The sequence below is a fragment of the Amblyomma americanum genome, chromosome 5, assembly GCF_052857255.1.
Source record: "Amblyomma americanum isolate KBUSLIRL-KWMA chromosome 5, ASM5285725v1, whole genome shotgun sequence".
NCBI lineage: Eukaryota > Metazoa > Arthropoda > Arachnida > Ixodida > Ixodidae > Amblyomma > Amblyomma americanum.
The window spans coordinates 11601864-11623172 of NC_135501.1; the positions used below are offsets into that span (position 1 = coordinate 11601864).

General features: G+C 46.4%; 2 long non-coding RNA genes across 2 annotated transcripts in view; one reads left to right on the top strand and one right to left on the bottom strand.

The window, feature by feature from the left end:
* The window catches only part of LOC144132297 (uncharacterized), an 86701-nt gene extending 71195 nt beyond the window's left edge, over positions 1-15506 (bottom strand). The window contains exon 1 of the long non-coding RNA XR_013314764.1: positions 14072-15506. This is a non-coding gene — a long non-coding RNA (uncharacterized LOC144132297). The remainder of the gene's footprint in view (positions 1-14071) is intronic.
* Positions 15507-18391: 2885 nt separating this feature from the next.
* On the top strand, positions 18392-19413 carry LOC144134576 (uncharacterized). The gene is made up of 3 exons (XR_013315153.1): positions 18392-18572; positions 18644-18823; positions 18907-19413. It is a non-coding gene; the product is annotated as an uncharacterized LOC144134576 (long non-coding RNA).
* Positions 19414-21309: the final 1896 nt, after the last annotated feature.

Here is a 21309-nt window from a genome sequence, read left to right on the forward strand (position 1 = left end):
ACTCCCAGCCCGGCCGCTGCAGACAACCAGCCATTCATCGAGCCCGTGCCACACCACGCTGACTCAGCCCCGGCGACGACGAGCCCAGCTTCTGTCCCGTAAGCGGCATCGAGCCAGATGCTTTAATTAAATCACTTCAAAATCATTTTGGAGTCTGTGCATCAATCTCCTCATGCCCAGTGTGGACCAAGGGCCATTTTAAGAAACTGGTTCATCACACACACACACACACACACACACACACACACACACACACACACACACACACACACACACACACACACACACACACACACACACACACACACACACACACACACACACACACACACACACACACACACACACACACACGCACGCACGCACGCGCGCACACACACACACACACACACACACACACACACACACAGGCGCGCGCGCATAAAAGCTGGAGGACCCTTTTCACCTCAAGCACTTCAGAATAGCCTGCTTAAACCATCGGCATTGCCATTCATTTTCCTTTCCTATACCTCACAGAGAAGTTGTACTCCTGAAGGATGAGGCTCCACCGCAGCAAGCGTCCGTTCTTTTGAGACATCTGCCTCAGCCACGTGAGTGGGCAGTGATCCGTCTCAAAAACGAATTTTGATCCGTATAGGTAGCATGACAGTTTTTGTGCTGCCCAGACTAAGCATGCGCATTCTTTTTCTGAGGCGCTGTAAGCTTCCTCCCTTAACGTCAGTTCCCGGCTTGCGTACAGGATGGGATGCTCTTCGTTGTCTTTTCCAACCTGACTCAATACAACGCCCATCCCCCTATCACTCGCATCGCACTGAACTACAAACTCTTTTGTGTAGTCAGGCGTCCGCAATACGGGCCGTGAAATGAGTACTTTCTTGAGCTCTTGAAAGGCGCTCTCCTTTGCTTCATCCCAAAAAACCCTTTCGGGCTCTCCCTTTCGTAGCGCATCTGTCAATGGACTCGCTCGTTGAGAATAGCGAGGAATGTACCTCTGATAATACCCAACAAGCCCCAGAAAAGAGCGGATGTCTTTCTTTGTTCGAGGCGTTGGAAAGTCCGCTATGGGCTTAATTTTAAGTTCCGAAGGCTGCCTAGTTCCACGACCTACAATGTGTCCCAGGTAGGTCACTTGTGAATAACAGAAGTTACACTTTTCAGACTTCAGTGTGAGCCCAGCGTCCCGCAACCTTGCCAACACGCTTCTCAGATGCGCGACATGCTCCTCCCAGCTGTTCGAAAAAATTGCTATGTCGTCCAAGCAGGGGACTGCATAGCTCTGCATGTCTTTAAGTACAATATGCATTAATTTGGAGAAACTATACGGTGCGTTCTTGAGGCCGAAGCTTAAACCTAGAGGTCTGAATGTCCCAATGGGTGAAATGAAGGCGGCATAGCGGCTCGAGGTGTCTGAGAGAGGAACCTGCCAATATCCCCTCACCAGATCTAACGTAGAGATGAACTGTGCCCCACTTACCCGCTCCACTCTCTCTTCAATATTGGGAATCGGATAGAGCTGGTCTCTGGTGATTGCATTGAGTTTTCGATAGTCCACGCATGGACGAGGCTCTTTACCTGGCACTTCGACGAGAATCATAGGGGAAGTGTAATCACTTTCAGTTGGTTCGATTACACCGATTTCGAGCATTCGCTTAATCTCCGTCTCCAAGATCTGCCGTTGACGTGGTGACACTCGATAAGCTTTTGACCTGATTGGTTCGGAGGAGGTCAGCTCGATTTCGTGAGTGATCAGGTCAGTTTTCCCTGACCGACTGCTAAACAACGCTTTGATTTCCTCCAAAAGACCCTTAAGTTCATCCACCTGTTCCTCTTTCAGAACATTAGCCCTCGCAGAGCGCGCAAGAATGTCCTGGACGCTGCAGTCCGCATCGCGGTCTGTTGGTAACTCAGGTAGATCAGCCTGTACTTCCTCGGGTGCGTTTAACATCATATTTACCACCTCCTCCCTGCCTACATAAGGTTTCATCAAATTGCAGTGGTAGATGGTAACCTCATTTCTCTTGCCGGGTTTTTTCAGGACGTAGTTTGTTTCTGACAGCCTGTGCTGAACTTCCACCGGACCCTCCCACTGCACTTCCATTGTTTTTCCTGGATTGTCGCAAAATCATAACCTTATCGCCCGTCTGAAATGTTCGTTGCCTTGCGTTTCTATCGTAATAGACTTTTGCCCCCTGCTGTGCCGCTTTCAAGTTTTCTTCCACTAGGGTACGCGTAGAACTTAGTCGGTCGAGCAATTCTAACACGTAACTCACGACAGTTTGGCTTTCTCCTGTTCCCTCCCAGAATTCTCGCAAAATCCGGATAGGAGAACGTAGGGCTCTCCCACACACAAGTTCAGCCGGGGTGAATCCGGTCGCTTCATGGGGAACTGTGCTGAGCGCAAACAGCGTTGCCGGCAAACAGCTCTCCCAGTCTTTTTTCCGTTCATATAGCACAACGCGCGCAGAACCCTTTTGAGCACGGAGTGCATTTTCTCGACACTGTTCGACTGAGGATGATATACCGAACTGTGTATTAACTTTATACCGCACCTCTTCAAAAAGGTGGTGGTTAAGGCGCTGGTGAACACGGTTCCCTGATCCGCCTGAATCTTCGCGGGAAAACCGATTCGTGCAAAGGTGCTGAGCAAAGCGTCTTATATCTCTGTAGAGCTTATTTCTTTGAGGGGGACTGCTTCGGGGAATTTCGTTGCTGGACACAGCATGGTAAGGAGATATTTGTATCCCGATTTAGACTGCGGCAGTGGTCCTACCGTGTCAATCACTAACCGCCGAAAAGGCTCTGTGATCAGTGGAACCAATTTCAGGGGAGCCTTCCATTTGTCTCCTGGTTTCTCGACTCGTTGACATGCGTCACACGAATTCACGTACCGCTCCACGTCTTTGAAGCACCCTGGCCAGTACTACTCCATTAAAAGTCGCACTTTCGTTTTCTTGATCCCCAAGTGTTCCGACCAGCTGTTCCCATGACACAATCTCAGAAGGTCCGCCAGGTATTTTTCCGGAATCAGCAGCTGATCAAACGTCTAGTCTTTGCGATCTCTGTAGTGCCTGTACAGCAGTCCGCCTGTTCCGAGTATCGTGATGTTACGCCTCGCTATGCCCTTTTCCGCGGTAGCATGCAGGCGCCTCAAACTAGGGTCATTCTTTTGCTCTGCTTTCAGCATATCCCCGTCTACTTCCAATAGCCGCTCAAAACTGCGCAAAGTCGGGGCCAATATTGACGCTCCGACGGGCTCTATTTCCTGCGGTTCGCTTGGCGCCACAGCTGCGTCGATGTCGCCTGATCTAGCGACAACCTCGACCCCTTGTTCAGCCAATAGGTTTGGCTCCATGATTTCAGGTTCTGCTCCGATTTCTGCTTCTCCCTGTCCCAGGTCCTGTGTTAACTGAGCGGCGAGCTGGCGGGTTTTAGAGCGCGTTAGTGCCTGCACTTTTCCTTCTCCAAAGATCTGCCCTCGCTCACGCAACAGCCGGTCAGACCAGTTTGAGAACAGATAAAGATATTCCAGCGGAACTGTTTTCGAGACGGCTGCCTCCGTCACCAGTTTTCCAAACGACCTGAAATTTCAACCCTTGCCATAGGTAAGCAAACACTGTGCTCCTCCAACACCTGTTTAATTCACGTTACTCCTCCCGTGAAATCCTCAGACGTAACATAGGATGGGTGCACTACATCCATCGTAGCCGCACTGTCCCTGAGCACCTTACAAGGCTTGCCATTTACCTCTAACTCATGAAGGTAGGGGCGAAGCAGTTCTAGGTTTTCATCACTACCGTTTACGTACGAGAACACCAATCGCTGGTTTCTACATCATGCAGCGATGTGCCCTGTTTCTTGGCAGTTATAACACCGCAACGGTTGCCTGGCCTCGAACTCCTTTTTCCCCGCCTTTTCTACCCCTTCGTCCTTCGTTTGACTGCCGCTCTTCTCTGGAGCCTTTTCGGTGACTTTTTTTTGTGTTACACCCTGCCCCACGTTTCCATTTAGAGCCGGCCGTCTAGAAGAAAAGTACTTTCTTGTGGTAGTTCCTCTTTCTGAATGGCCTTTGTCCGCGTCGAGAATTCGTCTGCGAGTTGAGCTGCTCGCTCTACTGTCTCTACCTTTTCTTTGTACTGCACCCATAATTTTACGGACGGTGGAATGCTGCGGAAAAACTGCTCCAGACAGACGCACTCAACTACCTTGTCCCTGCTTTCGTACACGCCTGCCCCCTTAAGCCACTCTACAAGGTTGCTTTTCCTTCCGTTCTTAAGGAGTTGGAATTGGCACACATGTCCGCCACATGAACAGAACAACAAGCAATCGGATGCTGGAAAGAAGATGGGGACAAAAGAAAAATTCTAGAAAATGAAGAAGAGAAATAAAGAGAGAAAGAAAAACGCGCTGTCGCCCCCTGTCCACCGAGCAGCCGCGGGGAGCGGACAGAAAAAAAAGAGAAAGAAAAAAAAGGAAAACGAGGAGCGGGAGGGGAGAATAGGCGCCCCTCAAGGCAGAGCGGCGGCGAGTACAGAAACAGACGGTGGCGGGATTCGCGGAACAGATAAGGATTATGGATACTGTTGAAGGTGGGGATCGGGGTCGTTTCTCGACACAACCTCGGTCAAGATGACGCCCGCTCCGTCCAGGACAGGAGTGCCGCTGAGTGAAGGATTCGTTAGTGGAGGAAGAAGTCTTGGTTTATTTTACATATTTACAAGCTTTTGAGTTCTGAAGTGAGCCGCTTCGCCTGCATGGGGCGTATTAAAAACCGAGCTGAACCCGCGAGGCTCCGCCATCTTTCCCCACGGCTGCTGAAGAATACCAAGGTTCGGCTCGGTCGGGGATATCCCTAGCCGCCCCTGTTTTTTTGTGCCTGTTGTGTTTTGCTTAATAATAAGCTTCCACAAACGTGCCTAATTATAAACTTTTAAACCTTATTTCAACATTAGGTTATTTTTTTAGACTATAGTTCAATTACATTTACCGTCGGCGCGGTGGTAAATGCGTTTACCACGTGACCATGCTCAATTGCCTTGTCAAGGCCTTGGCTCATCGCCATTGATCCTAGCTGGTCACCGAACGATCTCCGTGAGCAGATTTTCTCTTACCCGGCTGCTGTTTCCATCGCCAAGATGGAAAACCAAAGTTCAAGCAGCGCGGAATGCCTTGCTGCGGGCTCCGCTGAACAAGATAAGTATCTGTGTCCGGTGTGCAATGCTGCGTTCACATTTGAAAGTGCACGGAGGCGGCACGTGCGAAAACAGCACCCTGATGTCGCCGACTCGTCGGTTCCCAATTGTAGTGCTTTGTTTGAATGTGATGTTTGCTGTAATGTTTCGTTTCCCCACCGTGGTGGCCTCTTGCAGCACCACGAAAAGGTCCACGGGTTTGTGCCGAGGCGCATCAGGCTTGAGTTCTCTTCCTTAACAGGTGAAGTATAAACGAGATCTCCATATTGTGCAGGCACCGTTTTCTGTCATGGGGTTAAGCCACACAAGTTGAAATAACGCATCTCGGAAACTTTCTCTGCATTTGGATGTTTTGTGATGCTATGCGCTAGTACATATGGGCAGAACTATTGTTCCGCCTGGATGGAGCTAGGCATTTTGAAAAGAATCAGCTGCTCTTGGAGTTATGTCCAGGAAGAACAACTGCCACTTGAGTTCTGTAACCTAACGTAAACTAATTAAAACAAGCCTAACTGCTTTACATGCAAAGTGCTTCAAAACAAACTACTCACCAATATACTGTTGAGGACAAAATTTTCCAGGACGCGCGACTGATGATTTCGGCTTATAGGTGTGAAGTGTGCTATTGTTTGCCTTATTTCACTAACACACATTTTACATTACAAGGCCTAGTTTCATCTCCACAAGCGTGATTTCCAACCACTGGCTGATGACAAAGCTATGTGCTTTTGATAATAATCGCGTGTCCTGGGCAATTTTGGCCCCGACAGAACGTGCTGTGATATTATATGTACAGCCTACTGCAATTTGAAGGTGATCTGTATAGGCTTTATCAGCTTGGATTAACAGACCTAACACGATATTTTTATTCGAAAGAAGGTTGCAACCACGATATGAACGTAGCTTTTAATGCAACAGTGTTAAGGCTCCCGTTCAACAGAAAATCTCGCGTCTGTGCAAGGTAAATTATTGATTGTGAGAAGTTGCTCAGAAGGGCAACCCCCACCGGTGCACAAGGCCCGCCACCTCACCTGTGACAGCACCTGCCATCGCAGGTCAGTGGCACATCGCTTAACTGCTGCACTACTGTGCCAGGTGTGGTATGAAGTCCACGGATGAATGAGATGTCAAGAATGATGAATTCCACACATATGGTACACATTACAGCTATTGCGTCACACTCTTAAGGCGGAGCCTAAGTGTGCACTGCAATTTTTCTATATCCTGTAATCACTTTTGTTGCGCACCAAGTGCCCATCATGACAGGAAAAATTTATTGGTTCGAGTTAGGTGGAACAGGTGTGATAACCTTCAAATTTCACTAGTTTCTAAAGGCGTTATTGCGATTAAAACATGATGAAAAAATTTGATGCCAGGTGTAGCTCCAGAAAGGAATGCAGGGTCTCTTAAGGATGGAACTGCAATGCTGAAGTGCTGTGCTTTAACAGAACTGTAGCAGCAGTCATGTCATTCCGTGTTCTGTAACTTCAGGCACCTTATTTCATTTTTTGATGCTAGTGCATGCAAGCCTTGTCTGCAATGAACCAGAATCGAAACATTACCGTAATGAAATAGCCTGCTTATAAGTTTACTTTAGTTTATGGGGTTTAACGCCCCAAAGCGACTCAGGCTATCAGATACGCCGTAGCGAAAGGCTCTGGAAATTTTGACCACCAGGGATTCTTTCATGTGCACTGACATTACACAGCACACGAGCCTCTAGAATTTCGCCTCTATCGAATTAATGTTGGTTCGTGGCACAACAGCCTTTTGAAGCACTTCACCCTTTTTGTGTAGTAGTTCGGGCCAGATTATGCGCACTTTCTGTTTTACGCTGTGGCATGTTATAAGGTGTGCATACACATGGCTTATATCGTTAAACAGTTGCAAAATGAACCGAGATAGGTATGGGAGCACATTCAGGTGGCTGGAAATAAATATGGCAACAAGAAAAACTTGTCTGCATTATTTGGGATATGTGTCAGGTGAGAATAAGCCTTCCAGAAAAAGGAATGCATGCATATGAAAAAAAAATGAAGCATCATTCAGTGCCAGGAGGTAACATTGCTGCAATCAATTTGCAGTAATTTACTTGCAGTTCTGGGGATTGCTTGCTGTAGCTTAACTCATTTTGATGCATGTTCCTTTTTTGCAGATTTTGAAGGCTGGAAGGATCATGAGGGAAAGACTGAGCTTGTCCACTTTGTTCTGTCAGGGGGTACAAAACATCTGGCGTCTGGAGGGACAAAGAAGTATCTGGTTTGTCATCGCTCAGGGTTATATGTGCAGACAGGAAGAAGTAAGCGCCAATCAAAGGTTCATGGTAGTGTGAAATGTGAGGAACTGCTTGGCGACAATGGATGTTATTAAAAAAAATGGAAATGTGGTAGTAGACTATCAAGCTGAACACCACGGCCATGAGAAAGAGCTACGTTGCCAGCCCTTGTCAATTGCTGACCAGAAAGACAAGGCATGCAAGCTGAAGCTGCAGGTCCCTCGTAGGGTTATTCTTTCAGATGCACGTTCGCCTGCCAGAGCTCCACTGGACAGGCTTCACCTTTTGACCTCATCAGAGGTTCAAAACATAAAGATGAAGTTTAATATTGGCAGTGAAGTGGAGAAAGATCATGATGACTACGTCAGTACACAGAAATGGATCGTCGAGCTACAGGATCATGGTGCTTTGTTGTATGCAGAGGCAGACAAACTGAGAAGAAGGCATTGGTGAGTTTGTGATGGCAATGATGAACACTACCCAGGGTGACATGCTGCTAAAGCATAGTCAAAGAGCAGTGTGTGTTGATTCAACTCATGGCACAAATCGCTATAAGCACCACCTTACAACTGTGATGGTGATAGGAAATGATGGGTCAGGCATTCCGTGTGCCTTCCTCCTCTCTTGTAGTGTGTCTGAGGATGTCATGTTAAGATTTTTTGCTGCTATCAGGGACAGGCTTGGCAAACGAGTTAGCTGTGGTGCATTCATGTCAGATGATGCACCAGCAAATGCATGGGCGAGGGTCATGGGGAACCCTGTGAAACGCCTGTTGTGTGTGTGGCACGTCAGACGGAACTGGAAGTGCAACATGACCAAGGTAACTGACAGCCAAAGCCGAGAACTTGTGCAGGAGAAGTTGAATGCATTGTGGACCAGCAGAAGCGAAGAGGACTTTCACAAGCAGCTGTCAGAGTTCCGTACTTTAAAGGAGTTTGTTCAGTGCGTTAAGTTTGTTAAGTACTTTGGGAGAGTATATGCTAAGCGCCCAGAACAGTGGGCCCTTTTCTACAGGCATGACACCGGATTGATTACTAACAACCATCTTGAGTCAATGCATAACGAGCTCAAGAAAAGTTATTTGCGAGGGTTTCAGAACTGGCGGTCCGACAGGTTGCTGGTGTCTTTGATGAAATTGTCCACTGACTGGGTAATGAAACAGGTGATCTGTCAAGTGAAGCGCAGGGCAGACCATCGCACAGCAGACTGCTTCAAGAAGCATGCTGCAGGAGTGGAAGTCTCCAAGTCTGGCATGACCAGACCTTTCTGATGGAAAGTGGTCTGTGCAGTCGCGATCTGAAGAACGTCCTGACAACACTGTTGTCAGGAAGGACACACAGTGCCAAGGGTGCATGCTTAGCTGCCCTGAATGTAACACTTGTTTCCACAGGTTCCAGTGCAGCTGTAGGTATTTTTATCTATGCATGAAAATGTGCCACCATATCCATGCAGTTGTTCAGTGGGAGCTGTGGAGAAGGGATGCAACTGTTCACGATTCAATGATTGAGGATCCATCTTCTGTTTTGGCATCTGCAGACAATCATTCATTCTCACTGGAGAACCTCCTGTTCACGAGTCAGTCAGTGAGGACACATCTGCAAATGATTCATTCCCAGTGGATGATCCTGCAGCACTATTTGAGAGCATTCAAGGTGACATGATTCAGTCACAAGACTCAAATGTGCTTGCAGGTTTTGACATTGAGCTTGCTGCTCTTACACGCAAATTCAGTAAAAAACATCAACTGACCCAAGAACGGGAGCATTGGTGCGTGAATACATTGGCAAACTTGCGCAGGTTGTCAGGGGGTGTACCGACAAAGAGGAGGAACCACCTCAGCCTTGGCCACCTCCTGCCAATAAGCGACAAGAAAAGCAGTGAAGGTATTGGCCCAAACGCAGCAATGCCACCGCTTCTACATCAGCTGGAACATGTTCTCAAGGGGAGCATGTGAGACAACAGCTTGAATGTCAACAGGGTCCACCTACCCGCATCGCGAATTATGATCCATGTATCCACATTCTGAGAGAGCGCGACTACGTAAAGCTCTCCTGAATACAATTACAATGAGCAACCGCAGCAGCTTCGCTAACTATTCAACTTTCTATCATGTGCACACCCCTAAATTTTAGACTATTTGTTTTCGTGTAACAAGTATGCAAATGCATAGAAATCTAAAAGAAGGGTACAGCAGCTATGGGGGATCACCAGTTACCTTCATGCTGTGGGCATAAGGAAAGCGTTATTGGAGGCAGGACACTATAAAATGCACACTTGTGGAGTGTGGCATTTGTTTGGTAGCTCATCTTTTGGTGGTCAGCACTGATATATGAAAGGAAAAATACACTAAACAAAGCTGTCATTTAAACTTAGGCTGGGAATATGTTTGACAGCTGTCAAGTCAGGCAGCAGTTGAAAATTAAATTTGCTTTGTGTAATTGGAGGTATGGAATAGTTTTTCATTAATATGAGCCTGCTGATATGTTGAGAAAACGGCAGATAATTAGACACAGTTAAGAGTTCAGTATGCTTTCTAGAATTTGAAAACTCAGTACAGGTTTACATTTCAACTCTCAGTTCATGAAACTGCCACATATTGAAAATGTTGCTGTTCACTATGTGTGCAGACCTGGTCTAAGGCCTTTTAAAAGTTAGGCGTGTAACTGTCCTTATATTATGCGCACCTCATCGTCATGGAAGGCAGCTCAGTCACGCTCTCACTCACATCCACTCAATTGCACTCACACTCATGACCACTCGTACTGACAGCCACTCGCTCACACACGCGACCACCCACTCACACTCACGTTATCACACTTGTGTCACATGCATGCGATACGAGTGCACTCGTGAGTGAGTGTGCTGACCTGTGATATTATGTAGGCAGTGGCACTAACTGGCCTGGGTGGTACACCAGTGAGAGGTGCCCCCAGTGCTGGCGCCACTTGTGCTCAAGTTGCTTTTGTGTGCCATGAATGCTGCAATGTAAAAGTTGCTTAGAGTGGTGGTCCTGCTTTCCAGTGGTGTGCTCAGTGTGTACAGTTGTGGTCTGCAGCCAAGTGGCACTAACTCGCCTGGGTGGTACGTGAGAGAGAGGTGCCCCCAGTGCTGGCGCCACTTGTGCTCAAGTTGCTCTTGTGTGGCATGAATGCCATGATGTGATGCGAGAGGTGCTGCTAGTGCTTGTGCCACTTGCATGGTGTGAACAGTTGTAATATGCTGTGACGACGCAGACATTTCTCATGTCTGCGGGTGGTTGTCCACATTATCCAGGCGAATATTTGATGACATCCGGTCTGTCGATAGTAAAACCAGCCAAGGAATCTCTTTCCGGTCATCCTCAGATGCTTCACCCCCTTGCACATTTGCAGTGCGGAAAAGCAGATCTGGCAGCTGAGAGCTCAAGTGTCGACTGGCGTTTCTTTGCATAAGCTTTCAATGGCTTCTCGAGCTCGCAGAAATCAGTCCACATGTGCATTGTTTCAAGTGCGGAACGAAATTCGCTAGGCATTCGGTCTGTCAGTAGTAAAAGCAGCCAAAATCTCTTCCTGGTCACCTTCAAATGCTTCGCCCTCCTTGCACTTGAGCAGTGCAAGGAAGCAATGTGGCAGCTGACTGTCTTAGTGAGTGCCTTGCTTTTCATGCTGCCTTCTCCGCACTTCGGCCGCTCGTATGTAAGCGCATCGTAGCAGTAATTGAATCAAAGCAGTTTAAAGTCGTGAATTGACACATGGGTTGCGAGGGACGCCGTATTGGAGGGCTTCGGATTAGTTTAGACCGCCCGGGGTTTTTATAGCATGTGCCAACATCGCGCACACCACACCGCAGTAAGTGACTGCTGCTGCATCCTAGTTTTTCATGTTGCGTGCTGCCATGTTTGGCCCGTTTAAATGTTTGCGCACCTACGGTTAGCCATTAAACATTATACGAACCAGAATTCGTCAGAATTGTAACTTTAGCAGCTGGGGAAACGTGTCGCATGGTGTTGTATTTGTAATTCTAGGAGGAGACATTTCTGCTGTTCGCGATTTTGAGCGTATCAACTGGCAACATATCAAAAAGCTCTTAATGTATTCATAGTCTAGGGAAGTGGCACAAAGAGGCCAGGATGTGATGCGAGAGAGGTGCTGCTAGTGCTGTTGCCACTTGCATGGTGTGAACAGGTGTAACATGATGTGACGACGCAGACATTTCTCATGTCTGCGGGTGGTGGTGGGTCTATCACACCTAACACTAAAACAACAAAGCGTGCTTTCCCCTTTTGCCTGAGTGGTAGTTGGACTGAGGGAATTTCTCACTTTTGCATATGCCCTAAATGTATGCTTCGTTTCTTTTGCTTCATCTAAGTGCAGAACTGTTTTGGATAATTCTGTAGCTTGTGGTAACTGCGTAATAACCAGATGTGTAATGCCTGGCATCACATATTGTTTTTTTCTTCATCTCCAAGCTTTTTTTCCCTTAGAGTTGTTCCTTTTTATAAGCACATTTTTCTTCCATTTGCATAATCAGGGGTACCCTGTAGGCAACCAAGGTACGGCTCTGGCACAAACGAATGCCTCAGTCAAACCAGTTCGTGTTTTTTATATGTCTTGGTACCGATTAAAACTTTTTACAGCCTTGTTTTCTTTGCATGTTGGTTTCCGTGTTGTTTCAGAGGATTCCAAAACTTCTTCCTGCTGTTTTATCGTGTTTTATCTTTCTATTCTTTTCTCCTTTTGGCTATGGTAATTTTGTGGCTGCATACTTGGTCTTGCATGGTGTTTTGTAGCCGCTATGTGATATTACTGCTTCATGTTTTTCCCTTTCTGTGGATATATTATACATTTCTGCATACACTGTTTTATTTTAACCCAACTGTAGTTTCATTGTGCAGTTATCTGTGCCGAATACATGATAGTCGCTTCTTTGCAGAGTGCTTACAACATGACTGCCTTGCCAGGACCTCCCTGTCAGGAACCTGTTTTTGGTAGTATCAAATAAAGGAAGACATGACCACGTATTTTTGTTGTATTATTTATTTGCACAAATCCAGGTTTGGATGTCCACAATAGGACAGAGAAGACAGGAGCACAATTCTGTTTCCTTAGCAGCACAGTACCCCAATCTCCAGTTCGGCTGCGCTTTTCACTGATTTCGGCTGAGAAGTGTTAGTATAAACTTAATGAAAACACAAGCTGAGGGAGAATTGCGAGCCGGTAATTCATGTAGACAGCAAACATGCCGTCCCGCAGGACCAACAGCATCAAGTATTCTGTCGCCTGTTCTCATAAAGTTGCTCCCGTTACAACTGGGTGGGATTATTGTGAGAACAGAATCGTACTTCGCAACCACATGATCACTTCACAAGAATACTTCTGCACACTGCAACCCTGCATTACAGGTGTGAATGGAGCACATATGCACAGGTGTTTTTCTTGCAGATATACTATTGTGCTGTCATTTTGATGACCAGCAAGCAGTTCTGCAGTTATTCTTTTACCTTTATTTGAACTCTCTTTGTTGCAACACACAGAAGAGAAACTCTGTCATGTTGTAGTGAGTTAGTGGCCACCTTATTTTTATTTTGAGGCCTAAATGGCGACAAAAGTGTTTGAAGAAACAGGAACACCTCATCGTGCAAACGGATGAAATGACTGCACCAGGTATTTTTGTAGAAACTTTTTCTACACACATGCGCTTATATATGCATACACACAACATGGTGTTTCAAATTATTGCAAACAGATTTTTATTTGAGAAGCTACGAAAGGTACGTACATCTATGCAGGTTGATTATACAGCAAGGCAGATATTACGTGCATATTAAAACAACGAAATGATTACCGGATATAAACTGAACTTCTTAACATTTTGTTTTCAGAGCACAAGATTATACTGACAAATTGAAGACCTTCAACATAGCAGGCAAATTCAGTTTAAAACACTTCTAAAACAGTGTCGTAATTTGTGATATAGACCATAGAAAACATCCATTTGGCAACTCGTAAAAATTGCCTTTCCCGCACTACATGTTCATAAAAGGGCATTGCACGTGGCATCGTTACAGGAATTGCGCCTACATCACTTATGTTCTAAAGCCGCCCATTTTCAATATGCAATGTGGGAAAAGCGAATTGAGTTCTCAGAACCTATTCTCATGTTCAATATCTCGAGGCCTGACACAAGTTCTGAAATTTAAAAGCTGTGCTTGCGTCTGATTTTGACGCCCGTCGATTTTGCAATATAGCCCCGTACCATGCCATTACACTCTGAACAATGTTCCCATAGAATCAGTAACCACCATCAAGTATTTAGGGGTTCACATAACATCAGACCTTCTTTGGAACTGTCAAATAGGCGCGGTTATTAAAAGGGTCGTGACATGTTCTACCAACAAATGATTTTACGTTAGAGCCACTAGCCGCGGAATTATTGACTATACGTAAAAAAAGGCGTACGGTCCTATGCGCACATTTCAGCTAGAAATTGCAATTAGAAGTTATCGGCTCTAAGCCCTTCCCCTCTGGCAGTGACGGCCATATTGATGCAGCCTGAGTGTTGTCATAAATCGATAGCACTATCAACTCCAAAACTGCCACGCACAGTCGGTGTGGAGCACAACACTCACCTACTCAAGTCCCGCCGTGGCACACTGTGGTGAAGTCTCCAAGATCCGGCAGAAGATAGGCACAAAACAGAAGGACACAGGCCTTTGTTGCCTTTGTCCACCTGTTGTGGGGTGTGGGCTCCTCATTCTTTCGCCAGCATCGCCCCTCCACACCCCTAGCCTGAAAAATATGCAACCCACTGCCCTACCCTCACTATGCGCAGTTCAGGCGACCATTGGTTTATGTCATCACAGATCGAGGGTACGACAGTATTACCCGACTCCTGCATGATTCAGGGTAACTTTAAAAAAATAAATTACAAATTACTTGCTGCACCATATCAGCTCATACATTGCCTACTTGTTCAGAGATGCTTAGCAAACAACATGCAATAAACAATTTGAGTCTGAAAAATGGTACCATGACCCCTTTAACAAGCCATCAAACATATCTGGATTCCTTACATGCAACCTTTGTTTAGCAAACCCAGACACAATGCTTTTAACATACAAATCATTAGTGTGCTCGAAGTGGAATATACCTGCTTGATTTGGAACAGACATCACAGATACTTAGTAACAAAACTGGAGCCTACAGAATGAGCCTGCCCAATTTATATCTAAGAATTACTGAGTGTAAAAGAAATGAAACAAATATCTGAACTTACCTCTGCTCGAAAGACGGCTAATATTTTCCATTCTGTCCTTTTTCCACAAACAATAGCATATTTATTCTTCCTTTGCTAGGTGCCATATCACGCCGACCTGTCATGTTTTTACCTGCATTGATCAACTGAAAGAGGAATGTACCTTTCCTTAATCTAATTGCTTTTTCCATTCACCTCTCTTCCACCCCATTCGTCAATGGAATCAGCTGCCTGGTACCATTACATGTGCCATTGATCATGATAAATTTGAAGCCAGTCTTAAATGTTACCTCCAGCCATAGTCTTGACCCCTTCATTTTTCTGTACCTTTTGTGCAAACAATGCACTCAAATGAACATGACTGTCTACTGCTATCTACCTTTATATTAAAGTGATAGCGTTAATGGCTCCCTTCTCCAGAACATCTGGTGCCAGCATTGTGAGCAAAAAAAAAACAGGCATGGCTCTAGCAGGTGGTCTCTACATAGCAACCTAGGAGGCAAGTGGGCCACGTGACCATGCGATGTCATTACTACCTGCCCACCTGATAGCGAGCAGACTGCCCACCGTAGCAGGTGGCAGTTAAATGAATGATTAGTCGCTCGGGAAGAGCAAGTGGGGCCGCAGAAGGCCCACCACTGGGGGAACCTGCCATCGCAGGGCAGTGGCGCATCGCTGCACCACTGCGCCAGGAGCGGTATGACGACTCCCAGGGATCTATGAATGTAGAGAATGACCTTCTGTATATATGAGAATTAACTCATTACGCTGTTTGAGGCTAAAGGTGAACATAAAATCTTATATGCAATTTGTTTCTCTACTTCCGGTATTCAGTGTGTTCCAGTTTATACCAGCAAGGTTCAGGTCACCAGCCATGATAATTTTACTTCCAAACGTGCTTGAGCATATATTAGAGCCAAGATATGGTCCTCCAAAATTCTAAATTGTGTAGATGGTATCCACATGTAAGAGACATTCTTGCAGATGCAGCTTGCACCACACAGCTTCAACACCAGGAACATCTGCCATTACAGAGGAAGATAAGCTCTGTTTAAAAGATGCAACGGCCCCTTCCCTTGACTCTACTTCTCTGCACACAATCACATACCTGAGTGGAACAGCTGGAGTCTTGCTTGCATGGCAAAACGGCATTCTACTTTGTCATGCATCATACTAACCTTCCCCTAGCTGAACCACATTGTGCATCCCGTCGTCTTTATAAAGACCGCGGCTTTAGGCACTTACTCGGCTGAACCACAGCTGTTAATTTGACTGACCTCCCGCAAGCCATAAGTTTCTGGAATGATATTTCTGATCACACCGATTCATGACCCTGCAGTCTTAAAGAGCTGCTATGCTTTTCTTGGTTTATTATGTGCTGTTCTGTACTTTGTTAGTCATGTTTTAAATGCTCCTATAAACAGCAGAAATATAATGTCTTGTGTACTATTCTCCAAAGCCTTATATTGTACTACATATGGTTTTCTGTGCCATGTGCAGTTCTGTAACTTCTTTCCCTACACACTTGCATATTGTGTACTCCATTTATGGTGAAGCTTCAGAAGTTTGAAAAAAAAATATGGACATATGATTGCAAAAGTGGGTAATGTGAAATTTGAGTGCAGCTCTTCAAACGCCACTTGACACTGATGGCAGGCGACGTGTTATGCTGCTAGCCACCTTCCGGTTGCCCATTCCTCCACTCTCTCCCTCGCAGGTGGCGTTTCGCTCCGCTACTACCTGCCATGCCAAGGGTGGAGGATTGGGCAATCAGTTATGCAGACTGTGCCAAAGACGCTGAATGCAGGAACATGCGCTCAAGAGCTTCTCTCTAAAAAAGTGATGTCCTACATGTATGCGCCTTTTTCTGTCCTTCGCCTTCTGTATATGCCCTCCTCACGAAATACTCCTATTTGAAACCTGTGAGTGTTTTGACTAAATGAATCTCCTGTTGAGAATTCATCAGGGAAAGGCAATGGTTTGGTTTATGGGGGTTTAACGTCCCAAAGCGACTCAAGCTATGAGAGACGTCGTAGTGAAGGGCTCCGGAAATTTCGACCACCTGGGGTTCTTTAACGTGCACTGACATCGCATAGCACATCGGCCTCCAGAATTTCACCTCCATCGAAATTCGACCGCCGTGGCCGGGGTCGAACCCGCGTCTTTCGGGCCAGCAGCTGAGCGCCATAACCACTCAGCCACCGCAGCGGCCGGGGAAGGGCAACGATTGCTTTGGCTAGGTGCACAGCAATTTATAGCACAGTTACAGCATAGAAGTTCCATGCATGAGGAAATAAATGGCGAGGCAGTACAAGCAACATCAGCCCCGATCCTTTTGCGGTCTAACCAATAAAACAGTCCCAGATTACGCGTTGGAAGGTGGTGGAAACACCTACGGTTGTATTAGCACAGTTATAATTGTGCATTTTTCAAATGACAACGTATGTGATCCCCACGCATAGCAATGCGTGAAAGAGTGAAAACTTCGCTGTGCAGTCGATATGACAGTAGAACTTCTTGGTACACTTAAATATTGGCACCTCATAAACAGTAGCCCAAAACAGCCCATTAATGTCTTTGCAAAACCATGTTGACTGAGCCCATGATGCCATCTAGGAATGTCTGAGACAGAAAGGTGCTGCGGTAAGTGTATACAGACATCATAAGCGTAAGGTGATACCTAGCTGTGTACTTTGGTTCGTAGCGCTTTTAACTTTTAATTGCCGACGAGAATTACATGGGCAGTGGGGCCTCGTTAGGCTAAGGCTTGCTGCCTTTGACTTGGCTGTCAAAGACCATGCTCTGTGCAGTATTGAAAACAAAAAATGCCTTATTTAAACCTGAAAACTAGCAGGCCTACCAATATCCCGAACTCTCCGCGATATCCTGGCGTGATCGTTCACGCTGCGTACTGGTGAACTATCCTACAGTTTCGCTGCGGCACTATTATAGATTGAAGCGGAACTGAACGCCGGGAATTCACATCCACACAACTTCCAGTGCAAAGTAGCAGGCACGCGTGACAGGCAAGGCGAAAGACTCACTGCACAGTTCTTTAACTGACACAACTTTCAGTGCAAAGTAGCATGCAGACGCGGCAGGCAACACGAAAGGATCACTGCAGTTCAATTCACACACTGAACTGAAACATCCAATGCTTGGTGTAACTTACCGGATCTGAAGTTTGAAATTAATGAGCACCAGTGCCGTCAAAGGCTTGCATTTCGTGCGCTGCTCATCTTCCACCATTTCAAAAACAGCCTGCTGGTACTTAATGCAAGTAAAAGCAAAGCTTTCCTCCGCTCTTGCGCTCGTTGCTCACGCACTTGCTTGTCACGCAAGGCCAGCTACGAAACTTCTGTGGCACATTTCCAACAATAGCACGCATTGAATCACTTGGTATACCTGAAACGTTCACTTGCCTTTCGTATGCTGGCGTCTTGCGAACTATTCGCGATGTTTTGAAATGTAACGCAAGCGCAATGGAGGCGGCCATCTTAGAAGCGTTTGCGGGTCGGTAGGCTGGAAACGCCGATTGGTCGGTGGGTTGCGTGTCTGCGTGACGTTTTTTCGCTTCGCCCTCGTTCTCAACCGGATGTGGGGTGGCCGAGCCTCTCTCGGCTTGTCCCTAGAGTGCCTAGGGAATCGCTAGGGCCGGCCGGCCGGCCGCCGGGCGTGCGTAATCTGCGGGCATTCTCTTCGTGAGCGTAGGCGGCGACGCGCGCGTTTCGGGAGCTGTCCACGTAGGGCTTTTTTTTTGCGTGGTGCGCTCGTCGGCGACAGCCAGCTGAAATTTCTGTACAGTTCTTGCTTCCACGACATTGCGACGACCCCCAAAATGCGCTGACCCGCGAGAAATCGCCAGCGACATAAAGGTACGCATTTTATCTCAAATTTCGCTTCAGGAAGTGCTGTACCGCTTACCTATATTCCTTGCGCATTCCAGGACCTCGTTTTCCTGCTGCAGGAGCACGTGGCTAGTGTCGTGCTGGTGTTCAAATTTTTGCAACTCCATTACGACGACCCACATAAGGTGCGGTTTGAGGACCGCCGGCGTCGCCATCTGAACCGCCGTCTGACAGCCACGATGAAGCGCTTGTCGGGCGTGCGCGTTCTCAATCACGAAGTAAGGGTTGAACAACGTTTTCGCAAGTTTTCTCATGCAGAACTCGCCAAATTGCGGCGCTTGTAACGTAACTTTTTTTGCAGCATCGTTTCCTGGATGCTTCTGGCGAGCCGATGCTGTCCTTATTTGCCGCGGACCGATACCACGTGGCGAGACGCCGGGGCATCGACCCCAGTGCGCCTTTGTTCCTTTGCAGTGGCAAGTCCAGGGTAAAAGTAGCCACGATAATTCTGCCACTACAATCTGCCCTTTAGGATCGCTATCAGCTGCAACGGTAAGGCCAGAAGTTTGCGCATTGTGGAAATCGCGCCTGGCCTAAGTGTCCAGCATTCACCCAGTGCAGTGCAGCTTTGTTTAATTCCTTAGAGACTTCTCGCGCTTTGTCGAAATCGACGGTAGCCGTGAAAATTTACATATTAGACCTCGCTACGGCTTTATCCCAGCGCAGCGCGCCTTTGTTTCTTTGCGTCGGCAAACGTTAGAAGCGCGCGCCGTCTCGCGCTTTGTCCAAGTCGGCTCTAAAACTCGCGCTAGGCCTCGTTGCCTGGTTGACAAAGTGCACGGCTTTGTTCCATTCAATGGCAAGCCTCTGTCGCTACAGTCGGCGGCCTTAATTTTTATGTTCGCTGTCAGCTTCAACAGCAAGTCCAAGAAAAGTTATGACGATCGCGCGGTGTGGAAATCGGCGGTAGGGACAAAAAACTCGTGCTTGTAGCTGCAGACTTACCCAGCTCCAGTGCGCCTTTGTTTATTTCCGTAGCGACCACCCGCGCTTTGTAGAAATCGACGCCAGCCGTGAAATTTTACATATTAGACCTCGCTACAGCATTAGCGCAGAGCGCCTTCGTTTGTTTGCGTTCTAACTTGTTTGCTCGTTACTTTTGTTCTTTTCAGTCGTTTCCTGAATCTGACCAAAGAGCTGGGCTAGGTGGATGATTGTTCGCCGTCAGTGGAACCACATGGCGATCGCACTGCATACAGCACGACTTTGGTCCATGTGTTTTTTAAATAAAAACATCAGATGTCGAAGGTCGTGCCCGAGGATTGCTTCGACAGCTGGGGCAAAACCATGGAGACCGCACACGCTGTGTCGTCGCTGCCAAGCGAAGAGGCACAAAACGGCTGTCAACCTTAATAAAGGCCCTTCTCGGGGCCGCCTCAGTGTTTCCTGGCAGATCACACGCTTTCCACCCTGTGCACGTGTTCTCCTCATTTCCAATTAAATAGGTCCTTCAAACCCTGCAGAAGGCTTGAATTCGGAACTGCTAATATTAATATGGTACTTGAGAAACAATTGCGGCTACAATAACAAAGATGAAGAGGGGCTGGAGTTACACGCAAATAAAAAAGTTTGGAGGTACCCAGATAAGCTGAAATGGTTTTGGGCGGGAGTCTTAGTTATTCTATATAAGACTCAAATAATGCATATTCAGCGTTTATCAAGGTTTTTGTAGAAATATATAAAGAACATTAAGCAGTCTAAACGAATAAGAGAACCATGGATCACGCCAGAGCTCAGAAGAATGATAAAGAGCAAAAACAAGTACCATGCCTTTTTGAATAATCGCTCTCTAGCATCTCTTATTTTAAAAAAAAAACAAGAAATAATCTAAATGCTGAGCTTAGGCGTGCTAAGATTGTGTATCATCAAAAACTGTTCTCTGATGTTAGAATGAAAAATTCAGACACTGTGTGGAAAGTTGTAGATAACTTGTCACGTCGCAATACGAAAAATGCGCCAGCTCAACGAATAATCTATAAGGACTCTAAATTATCCGGTCAGGCTCTTGCTGGCCATTTCAACAGCAATTTTTTAACTAGCCATTTACCTATGATGCATCTACCTGAACTTCCTTCATCTTGTAGCCCTTTCGAAAGCCTTTTCCTTGAGCCCACCAGTGAGACCTTTATGAATTTGAATAATAGCAAAGCCTTAGATGTTGACAATATTCAGATAAAACCAGTCAAATATGTATTATCTTTTATTGCACCTGTGCCTGCATACATCTTCAATTTGTTAATTGAAACGGGAGTTTACCCGGAAGAAATGAAGAAAGCAAGAGTGACAGTTGTGTTTAAAGGGGTAGATAAACATGTAGTGTCCAATTATAGACCAATATCTGTGATTCCACTCTTTTCAAAGGGCTTGGAAAAAGTAACCTTTTCCCGTGTAGTGAACTTTTTTAATGCAAAACAAATCCTGTCTGAGGCTCAATTTGGCTTCCGAAGGGGAAAGTCGACGGAAACGGCTTTGTTATCACTTAAGGAATGCATCCTGCAAAACACTGAAGCAGGTATTCTCACTGTCGGACTCTTCATTGATTTTAGTAAGGCTTTCGATTCCCTAAACCATCAAATTTTAACTCATAAACTTTCTCAAAACGGAGTTCGTGGAACACCTTTAGACCTCATGAAATCATACCTGCAAAATCGAAAACAATCTGTCTATATCCACAACCATCAGTCTTCTTTTCTGGCGGTACGAA